Source organism: Lethenteron reissneri, chromosome 10, assembly GCF_015708825.2.
Source record: "Lethenteron reissneri isolate LAM-NWPU_2019-01 chromosome 10, ASM1570882v1, whole genome shotgun sequence".
Classification (NCBI taxonomy): Eukaryota; Metazoa; Chordata; class Hyperoartia; order Petromyzontiformes; family Petromyzontidae; genus Lethenteron; species Lethenteron reissneri.
Genome location: NC_083788.1, coordinates 14,926,079 through 14,935,683, shown reverse-complemented (window position 1 = coordinate 14,935,683; position 9,605 = coordinate 14,926,079).

The window sequence follows — 9,605 nt, the reverse complement described above, 5'->3', positions numbered from 1 at the left end:
CCGATCCCGACCCCCAGCGCAGCGCAAAGTTCAACGTCGACGGCGAAAGTCTCAGCCGTGTGAACCTCCACCCACCCCCGCCGCCGCCCTCCTTTAGGTCGACTGAGCCTTGAGATGAGTCGACGAGTCGCCCTGTGCGGGTCGTGGTGCCGGCCACCTTCAGAGGGTGCCGACCCACTCGCGATCAGCACGTGCCCCGCACGGGCTGCCGAGGCTGCACGGGGGATCTTGGCGGGACCGCGCCACGGAGTTGGAACGCCCTTCTCGAGTTCTAGGGCGCGCCGGTGTTTATACAAAGATGCACGGGTGTCAAATAAACAACAACAACAACAGACTGCGACGTAACAACATTTGCGCACACGCGCGCAGCGAAGCCGTTCACTGCCAAAGTTCAACGGCGGCGGCGGCGAGGTCACTGCCCGCGAGTGACCCCGAGCCCGGCAGGGGGAGGGGGGAGGGAAGTTACGGGGCGATCCATTTATGGATACCCCACTCGCGCGCCGCGGTTGCCGTTAACGGATGGTTGTATTGGTGGTGGCATTGATGGTGATGGTGGTGGCATTGATGGTGGTAGTGGTGGCATTGGTAGTGGTGGTGGCATTGGTGGTGGTGGTGGCATTGATGGTGATGGTGGTGGCATTGATGGTGGTAGTGGTGGCATTGGTAGTGGTGATGGTGGCATTGATGGTGATGGTGGTGGCATTGATGGTGGTAGTGGTGGCGGCGTTGTTAACGTTTGGCTGAGCAATATTCCGGTGTAAACGAAACTCGCGTTGCATTCTTTCGAACACTCACACACACACGGTTACACACACACACTCACCCATACTCACACACTCACTCACACTCACCCATACTCACACACTCACCCACACACACTCACACACTCACTCACTCACACACTCACACACTCACACACTCTCACTCACACACACTCACACACTCACTCACCCACTCACCCATCACTCCATATCTCTAGCCCGTGTCACTCACTCACCCACTCACTCACCCACTCACTCACCCACCCATCACTCCATCTCTTCTCTAGCCCGTGTCACTCACTCACCCACCCCCCCCCCACTCATCCATCACTCCATCTCTTCTATAGTCCGTGTCACTCACCCACCCACTCACATTTACTCACACACTCAGACACTCACTCACACACTCACCCTCACTCACACACACTCACACACACACATACTCACCCACACTGAGCCCCACCACTCGCGGACCTGCCGGCCGAATACGGTACAGTAACTGCGTGCGTGTGTGTGTCTGTGTGTACGTGTGTGTCTGTGTGTGTACGTGTGTACGCGTGTGTGTCTGTGTGTACGCGTGTGTGTGTGTCTGTGTGTGTGTCTGTGTGTGTGTACGTGTGTGTCTGTGTGTACGTGTGTGTCTGCGTGTGTCTGTGTGTACGTGTGTGTGCACGGGAGTGGGGAGTGGAGAGTGGTGGTGTAGCAGTTAGCGCTACGCTGCGCTACGAACCTGGCCACCCGAGTTCGATTTCTGTTCACGGCCAACACCCAGTGACTATTATCTGAACCGGTCCTGGGCCTCCCCTAGGTCGACTCGGCTTCAAATAAGTACCTGGTGCGATGTGTAAATATTGCCACTACGGGAGGCAAAGGCGGCCGGGCGTGGCGCTGGCCACCCACCCCCTCGTGTGCCGTGACGGCACACGAGGGGGTGGGTGCTCGCTAACAGCACTTGCCCCTACAATCTGTTAAGGCTCTACGGAGAATCTTTGTCTTTGGTCGTGGGGAGCGGTGGCGCAGTGGTTAGCGCACTGCAAGTTCCATTCCCGCTCACGGCCAATAAGGGTGGCGAATGTTTCAACCGGTCGTGGGCCTCCGTTGGGTCGACTCAGCCTCAATGAGTAACCTTGTCCGTTGTGTAAAACATCAGCACTGGGAAGACAAAGACGGCCGGGCGTGCGTAGTATTGACCACCTTACCCACACTCTCTCGTACCGGCCATCATAGGTGCTGGCTAACAGCACTTGCCCCAACATTATGTTAAAAGCTAAACCGGGGCGGGGGGGGGTCTTCGTACGACTGTAAATGTTTCCTGCCCCTGACTCGTGTTCCTGTGCAACCACGAACCTCCCTCGCTGGGTGTTTACGTTCGGGCCGGAGGAAATCCGAGAAAGCGCATGGCCTTCCGCTGGAGCAAAGTCTCATTAGCATCTGTTGCCTTGCCTCGTACTTACACCCACCCAGCCACCCCGACTTACACCCACCCAGCCACCCCTACGTACACCCACCCAGCCACCCCTAGTTATACCCACCCAGCCACCCCTACTTACACCCACCCAGCCACCCCTAGTTATACCCACCCAGCGACCCCTACGTACACCCACCCAGCCACCCCTACTTACACCCACCCAGCCACCCCTACTTACACCCACCCAGCGACCCCTACGTACACCCACCCAGCCACCCCTAGTTATACCCACCCAGCGACCCCTACGTACACCCACCCAGCCACCCCTACTTACACCCACCCAGCGACCCCTACTTACACCCACCCAGCCACCCCTACTTATACCCACCCAGCCACCCCTACTTACACCCACCCAGCGACCTGCACGTACACCCACCCAGCCACCCCTACTTACACCCACCCAGCCACCTGTACTTACACCCACCCAGCCACCCCTACTTACACTAACCCAGCCACCCCTACTTACACCCACCCAGCCACCCCTACTTACACCCACCCAGCGACCCCTACTTACACCCACCCAGCCACCCCTACTTACACCCACCCAGCCACCCCTACTTACACTAACCCAGTCACCCCTACTTACACTCACACAGCCACCCCTACTTACACCCACCCAGCCACACCTACTTACACCCACCCAGCCACCCCTACTTACACCCACCCAGCCACCCCTACTTACACCCACCCAGCTAACACACACACACACACGTGTCCCCTTGTGTTGCTGCTCTTTTCGGTTTCCCAATAACCGCAGAGCCACCAGATGTTTATTTGGATATAATCGTCATTCCGCCGATGGCCACAAATATCCCCTCGTGTGCGCTATGGAAAATCGTGCAGACATCTGCTGGACTCTGAACCTGGGTTTGCTTGTCTGGCAGTTGTTTTGAATTTCAGTTCAAGCAAGGCCGGTTAATATTAAAAGAAGTTAACTTTGGGGGGTATGTGTGTGCGTGTTTCTGTGTGTTTCTACGCACACACACACACACATTGCCACTCACGACCAGCATAAGTGGGGAATATCTGAAGCGGGCCTGGGTCACGCCAATGTCGACTCAGCCTTAATTGAGTACCTTGTGCGGTGTATAAAACATCAGCACCAGAGAGACAAAGGCGTCCGGGCGTGGTGCTGGCCACCCACCCCCTCGTGTGTCGTGCCGGCCTTCATAGGTGCTGCTCGCTAACAGCACTTGCCCCAACAGTCTGTTAAGGCTACACGGATGATCTTTGTGTACATTGTCCGCGTAGTTTTATTCTCCACAACTTGTCTTTTTCGGAATTACAGGTACCTACACAATGGAGTGTATTTCCACGTGCGTCTAACTTGAGCGTGCGCGTGTGTGTGTGGGATGTGGCAGCAATTTACATCTTAGCGCAAACATAGACGGTTAAGCCCTACTACCACTGCTGTTCATCTCTCTGGAGCCCCGCGCGCTCTGACAAGGATTCTCGGGCACTGCTCAGCAGGCTAATATCGCCATGCGGGGCCTTGCACAACCGTGCCAACACAGTTGTGTACGCGCAGTGCGTCCACGTGCGTCTTTTAACCTGTACCAAGGACATTGCAGAAGGGGTCCGCGAGCAGATTATGAAGAGTACCCGCACAGACGCACCCTCTGTACTGACGTAAACGTGCACATATCTTTCATAAGTGGATAATGAAAGACGAGCCACGGTGGTGCGATAGTGGCCACGCAACCAAACACTGTGGACCACACATTAAACCAGCAGAGAAACATAGAGATACATAGACTCATAGAGATACATAGAGACCCATATAGACACACAGAGACACATAGAGATGCATATAGATACATAGAGACCCATATAGACACACAGAGACAGAGATACATAGAGACCCATATAGCCACACAGAGACTCATAGAGAAACATAGAGATACATAGAGACCCATATAGACACACAGAGACCCATAGAGAAACATAGAGATACATAGAGACCCATATAGACACACAGAGACCCATAGAGAAACATAGAGACTCATAGAGACCCATATAGACACACAGAGACCCATAGAGAAACATAGAGACTCATAGAGACCCATATAGACACACAGAGACCCATAGAGAAACATAGAGACACATAGAGACCCATATAGACACACAGAGACCCATAGAGAAACGTTAAAGTCACAGTGGTGCGATTGTGGCCATGCACGCGCACACTGTGCACCACGTGTGTCAACCACTGCACCACGTGTGCCAACCACTGCACCACGTGTGCCAACCACTGCAGCCTCCGCTCCTTCAGCGGAAGAGGCGGAACAGCGACACGGACTCTGCTGAAGCCATCTATCTCGTCGTGGCCTGCAGCAGATCTCGCCATCGGCATCAACCCAGCCCCTGGATAACACGTCATTGCTGCGGGTTGAACACGCAGCAGGCATTCGCGACAAATATCATCCATATTAGAGGTTGTTTGGGGGGGTTAGATCGCGTAATATATAAATGCGTCGTTAAAACCCGTTGGCTGTGTGTCGGGTGGTGGCGGGTTTTAACGACACATTTATACATTGCTGCTGTCACCATGCGCATGAGTGACGCGGCTTATTCTGTAACACGACGGGCGCACGTGTGACGATGTGGTTACATGTTCACTGGGCTGGCGACACGGACACTTTCACCATGATCATTCACAAATTGTGTAACGCCCCCTCGTGAATACCGAGGCAGCCGATGTTACGGCACACACGGTTTTCACATCGATGTATCACACGCGTTGTATTTATATTTGCGCAGGATCTTATTGTGTGTATCTTGTATCGCCGTCGTTGTGCGAGTGTGCCGTCAGGCGCCCCGTTCGTGTCCTGTTGGGGACCTCGGGTCGATGTTTTGAAAATGAAACTTGTATCTCTGGGTCTACTCGACTTCTCATCTGGTTACGTGGAACACAATAAACACGCGCTGGCATAGGATAACGGAAGATTATTATTGTTGTATGACATTATAACCTCATTTGCACCGGAGTAGATTAAGTTAATTTCTTGCAAAAACCCCACATATCAATAGCGCCTATATCATGGAGCCCGTGGTTAAAGCGCTCTGGGAAAAATTACACACACACCTCACCACACATACACACACACACCTCACCTCACACACACCACATACACACCTCACACACACCACATACACACACACACCACACCTCACCTCACACACACACCTCACACACACCACACACTCACCACACACACCTCACACACACCACACACACACCTCACCACACACACCTCACCATACACACCTCACCATACACACCTCATCACACACACACCACACATCACACACAAGGCCCAAACTATCACCCGTGCTTGCACAGCGCCGTTTTGGATACTGCCTAAGATAGTCTCACACACACATCGCTAACCTTACGTCACACACACATCCTCATCACACACATCACATCGCTAACCTCACGTCACACACACATCACACACACACACATCACACACCGCACATCTTACACACATCACATACACATCACATCGCTAACATCACATCACACACACATCCTCATCACACACACATCCTCATCACACACACAACACACACATCACACACACAACACACACATCACACACCTCATACATCACACACACCTCACACACATCACACACACCTCACACATCACACACACATCACACACACATCACACACACATCACACACACACACATCTCACACATCACACACACATCACACACACATCACACACACACACATCGCTAACCTCACATCACCCACCCACGTCTAATCCACCGGGGGTGTTTCTGAAACGAGAGCGCCACGCTACGCTGCTCGTGGCCGCAGCAGCAGCAGCAACATCCGTCCTGCAGGATCATCTCTGACGAGCATCTTGTGTTCGTTTGGTTTTGTTCAACAGTGGAGCGGCACTGTTTGTGTTGTTTCTTTAGAATGTACCTCACATGTATGGATACTTACGCACGAGCCGTGCTGCCCAACATGCTGGTTTCCTACTCAACGTTGGGTCAAGATCGGCACGAGGTTGGAACCGTTGGAGCCAATGTTGACCCAACGCTGATGCAGCAACCTCATGTCCACTGGGTTCCTCCCAGAGGTGTGGACTCGAGTCATGTGACTTGGACTCGAGTCAGACTCGAGTCATGAATTTGATGACTTCTGACTCGACTTGGACTTGCATAACAATGACTTTGTCCCACCTCTGAGGTGTGGACTCGAGTCATGTGACTTGGACTCGAGTCAGACTCGAGTCATGAATTTGATGACTTCAGACTCGACTTGGACTTGCATAACAATGACTTTGTCCCACCTCTGGTTCCTCCTCCCGAGTTGTAGCCACCACAGGGCGAGCGAGCGAGCGGCTCGCAACCTGGAGTTGTGCGAGTCCAAATCCCGGTTAAGGAGGTCGACTCAGCCCATCATTATCATCATCATCCCCTCCTTCTGGGGGGGTCGATAACACGTGTAACAATTTGTGGGGAAGTTAGGGGTGGTTATCCTTTGGTTAGGCTCACTCCGGCCATAGTAATGTGGAATTTCCGCCACTGGCGCGTCGCTTTTAAACGAGAGATGAGCAACAGCCCTCGGGACACCACGCTGACCGCTCTGGTTTTGAGTCGAAGAGATTTCTCAAATTTCATAACCGCAGTTTGTAGATTAGCGAGGCGACGATTATGGTGGTGTCTAATGGATGACGACGCGTGGACGTTGTTATTTTTTTACATTGAAATTTGCTTTGCAGAGTTCGTGCCCAGCAAGGTCCCCACTGCCGGTCACCATTTGTTTAAGTGACCTCGGCCTGCTACAATTTGGTGCGCAGGCAATGAAAGGTTGTGTGCCGTGCACCATTGCTGTCCATCTGCAAGCAGTGTGTTCACGCAACTATGCAGCAGCAGCAGCGGCAGCAGCGGCATGAGCCACATGGAATATCGAGATACACTCTAGATGCATTGGCCCTCGTCTGATTGTCGGAATCGGGATCTTTATTTATCCCCGGAGGAATCCGATGAGCCGTGAAGCTCTTTTTTCAACAGATGCCCAGCGTCTACGCGGTATGGCGTGCGCGCGTGTGTGTGTTGCCCCACACAGGAAGACATTTACAGGAATCTCAGCGAAGGTTGGTACACGGCTTGTACTGTGTAAGCGAAAGCCACCCGTGCCTCTGCGTGCGTGTGTATTTTCCCCGAACAAACACACACACGCGCGCGCGCACACACACACACTCCTCAAAACACCATCTCACTCCCCCACCACCACCTCCCTCTCCTCTGCCTGGTGGGCCCCCACCGCCACCGAAGCACGAAGCCCCGGACTGGGCGAGGCGACCCCGACACTCACGGCGGGCGACGCGAGCCCATTGGCTGCGTGGCGATCACCCCATCCCGTTCGTACAAAGGGGAGCGCTGGTCGGGGGGAGTGGTCGCCGCGGCGCGCAATGTGCATCACGCACCACGCCAGCCGCGCTCCCTCGCTCGCTTCGCCTTCGCTGCACGCTCCCCCCACCCACCCACCCTCTCTCTCTCTCTTCCTCCTCTTGCTCTCTCAGCCGTCAAGAGCACAGATTGTTTTTGGCCGTGACCGAGAACTTGGGAATCTTAAGGGGGAGAAAAAATCGTTAAAATTCAACGAGGGAGGGAATTGCACTTAATGAAGATTTGGTTTTTTTAAATTCTAAACTTTAAATGAAACCATTCTCGGTGTGAGATACTGCGCGAAGACATTGGCACCTGGAGGTGAGACCTACACTTGGAGAATGCGCGGGTGTTGTTGTTGTTGTTGTGGACGTGTTGTGTTCTTCACACACACAGGTACACGTGAGTACAAGGTCGTCGTGCTTCACAGCGGCACGTGCGCGCGCGTGTGCGTCGGTTTAAAGCGCACCTCGCCGAAGACCAAAAACACCTCCTCGTCCGTCGCTCCTTTCCGCCGATTTATTTCTCCTCCGCGTCGCTCAGAAATAATTCGCTTCTGTGTTTTGCTCGCGTGCGATTTCGCCGCGCAAATTTTTTTTGTTTGTCGTTACATTTTTTATTTCTCGTCGTCGAACGCGCGAGAGTGGAGCTCTCCGAGACTCGCGAGGTGCAACAGCTGTCACCGGAGCCGAGTTCGGCGCGCTCGGTGCCAAACAGAAACAGCGGTGGCCTCGCTCCCTCCCTCCCTCCCCGGTCGCTTCGCTCGAACCCCGGCGGGGTCGAGAGCCTCCCCGGGACTTGGGTGTCGTCGGGACGATGCGGGAGCTGCGTTCGTTGCCTGCAGCCAACTTCTGCGATGAACGCGTCGCGTTTTAGGGCTCGTACGGCGCGAGCGAGCGGGGGGGGGGGGGGAGTGGGGGCCGCGTGTCGCTTGGCGAGCTGGAATGCCTCGCTTGCGTGCTCGCTCTTTCACCAAAAAGATTGTTCAGGTTGCCAACAACAAAACTCAAATGCATGCAAGAGATGGGGGGCGAGGGGCGGTGGGGGAGCTTGTGACGTCTTATTAATGCGCATCTAATTTGATGAATAGCCTCAAAATTAGTTAAGTCCGCTTGTGGAGAAAGCCCACGATCGATATGAGAGATGAATCTAACTTCAAGTATAAAGGGGAAAAAATAGTTGTTTTTGGGGGGGGGGGGGCGATTAAAACATGACCGTGCGTAGCCGAACATTTAAATTGGACTATCTGCGACACGTGCATTTGCCACCCAAAAGTCAGAGTACGTGGATACAAAAATTTTTTGTTGTCAAAGTGAACTTCGATTACATCCAACACTTAGTAGCTGCACGACATCCACAACGAAGTGCACAGTCCCCCCGCGCAACAACGTCGGGTGGGTGATGGTGGTGGGTGGGAGGGAGGCCGTTCTCGGGGCCACCTTTGTTGGGACTCCTCGATTTTATTCCGCGGGGCTTCTGGCGGAACGAAGCCCCACGGCAGCCGTGCCCCCCCCCCACCCCCTCGCCGTGCTCCATCGAGAAGAGACCACGACGACGGACGTGGCGTTGTCTTCGCACCGCTAATTTTACCCCCCGCATGCCCGCCCGCAAACGCCGCTCCGAATCCGATCTCTGCGCGGCCCCATTCCCCCAGCGAGCCCCAGCGCCGGCCGCTCCTAATAGGGGAGTGGGGGGGGCGCGTCTTGGTCTCTCCGGCGCTCGTAAACAAATTCTTGTTTTCGCCTCCCGAGCGGACGGCAAGCTGGGGAACCTGCCGGGCATTGCTCGGGAGGAGGAGCGGGGAGAGGCGCCGAGCTGATTTAGGGAGCTGGGCGCGTGTGGGTGTGTGGGGGGTGGGGGTGGGAGAGTTTTTAGTGTCGGAGAGGGGGGCCCTGGCTGAGCTCAGGGGTGTCGTGGGGCCAAGCGACGGGAGAGCTTTTAGAACGTTCGCGATACGGGC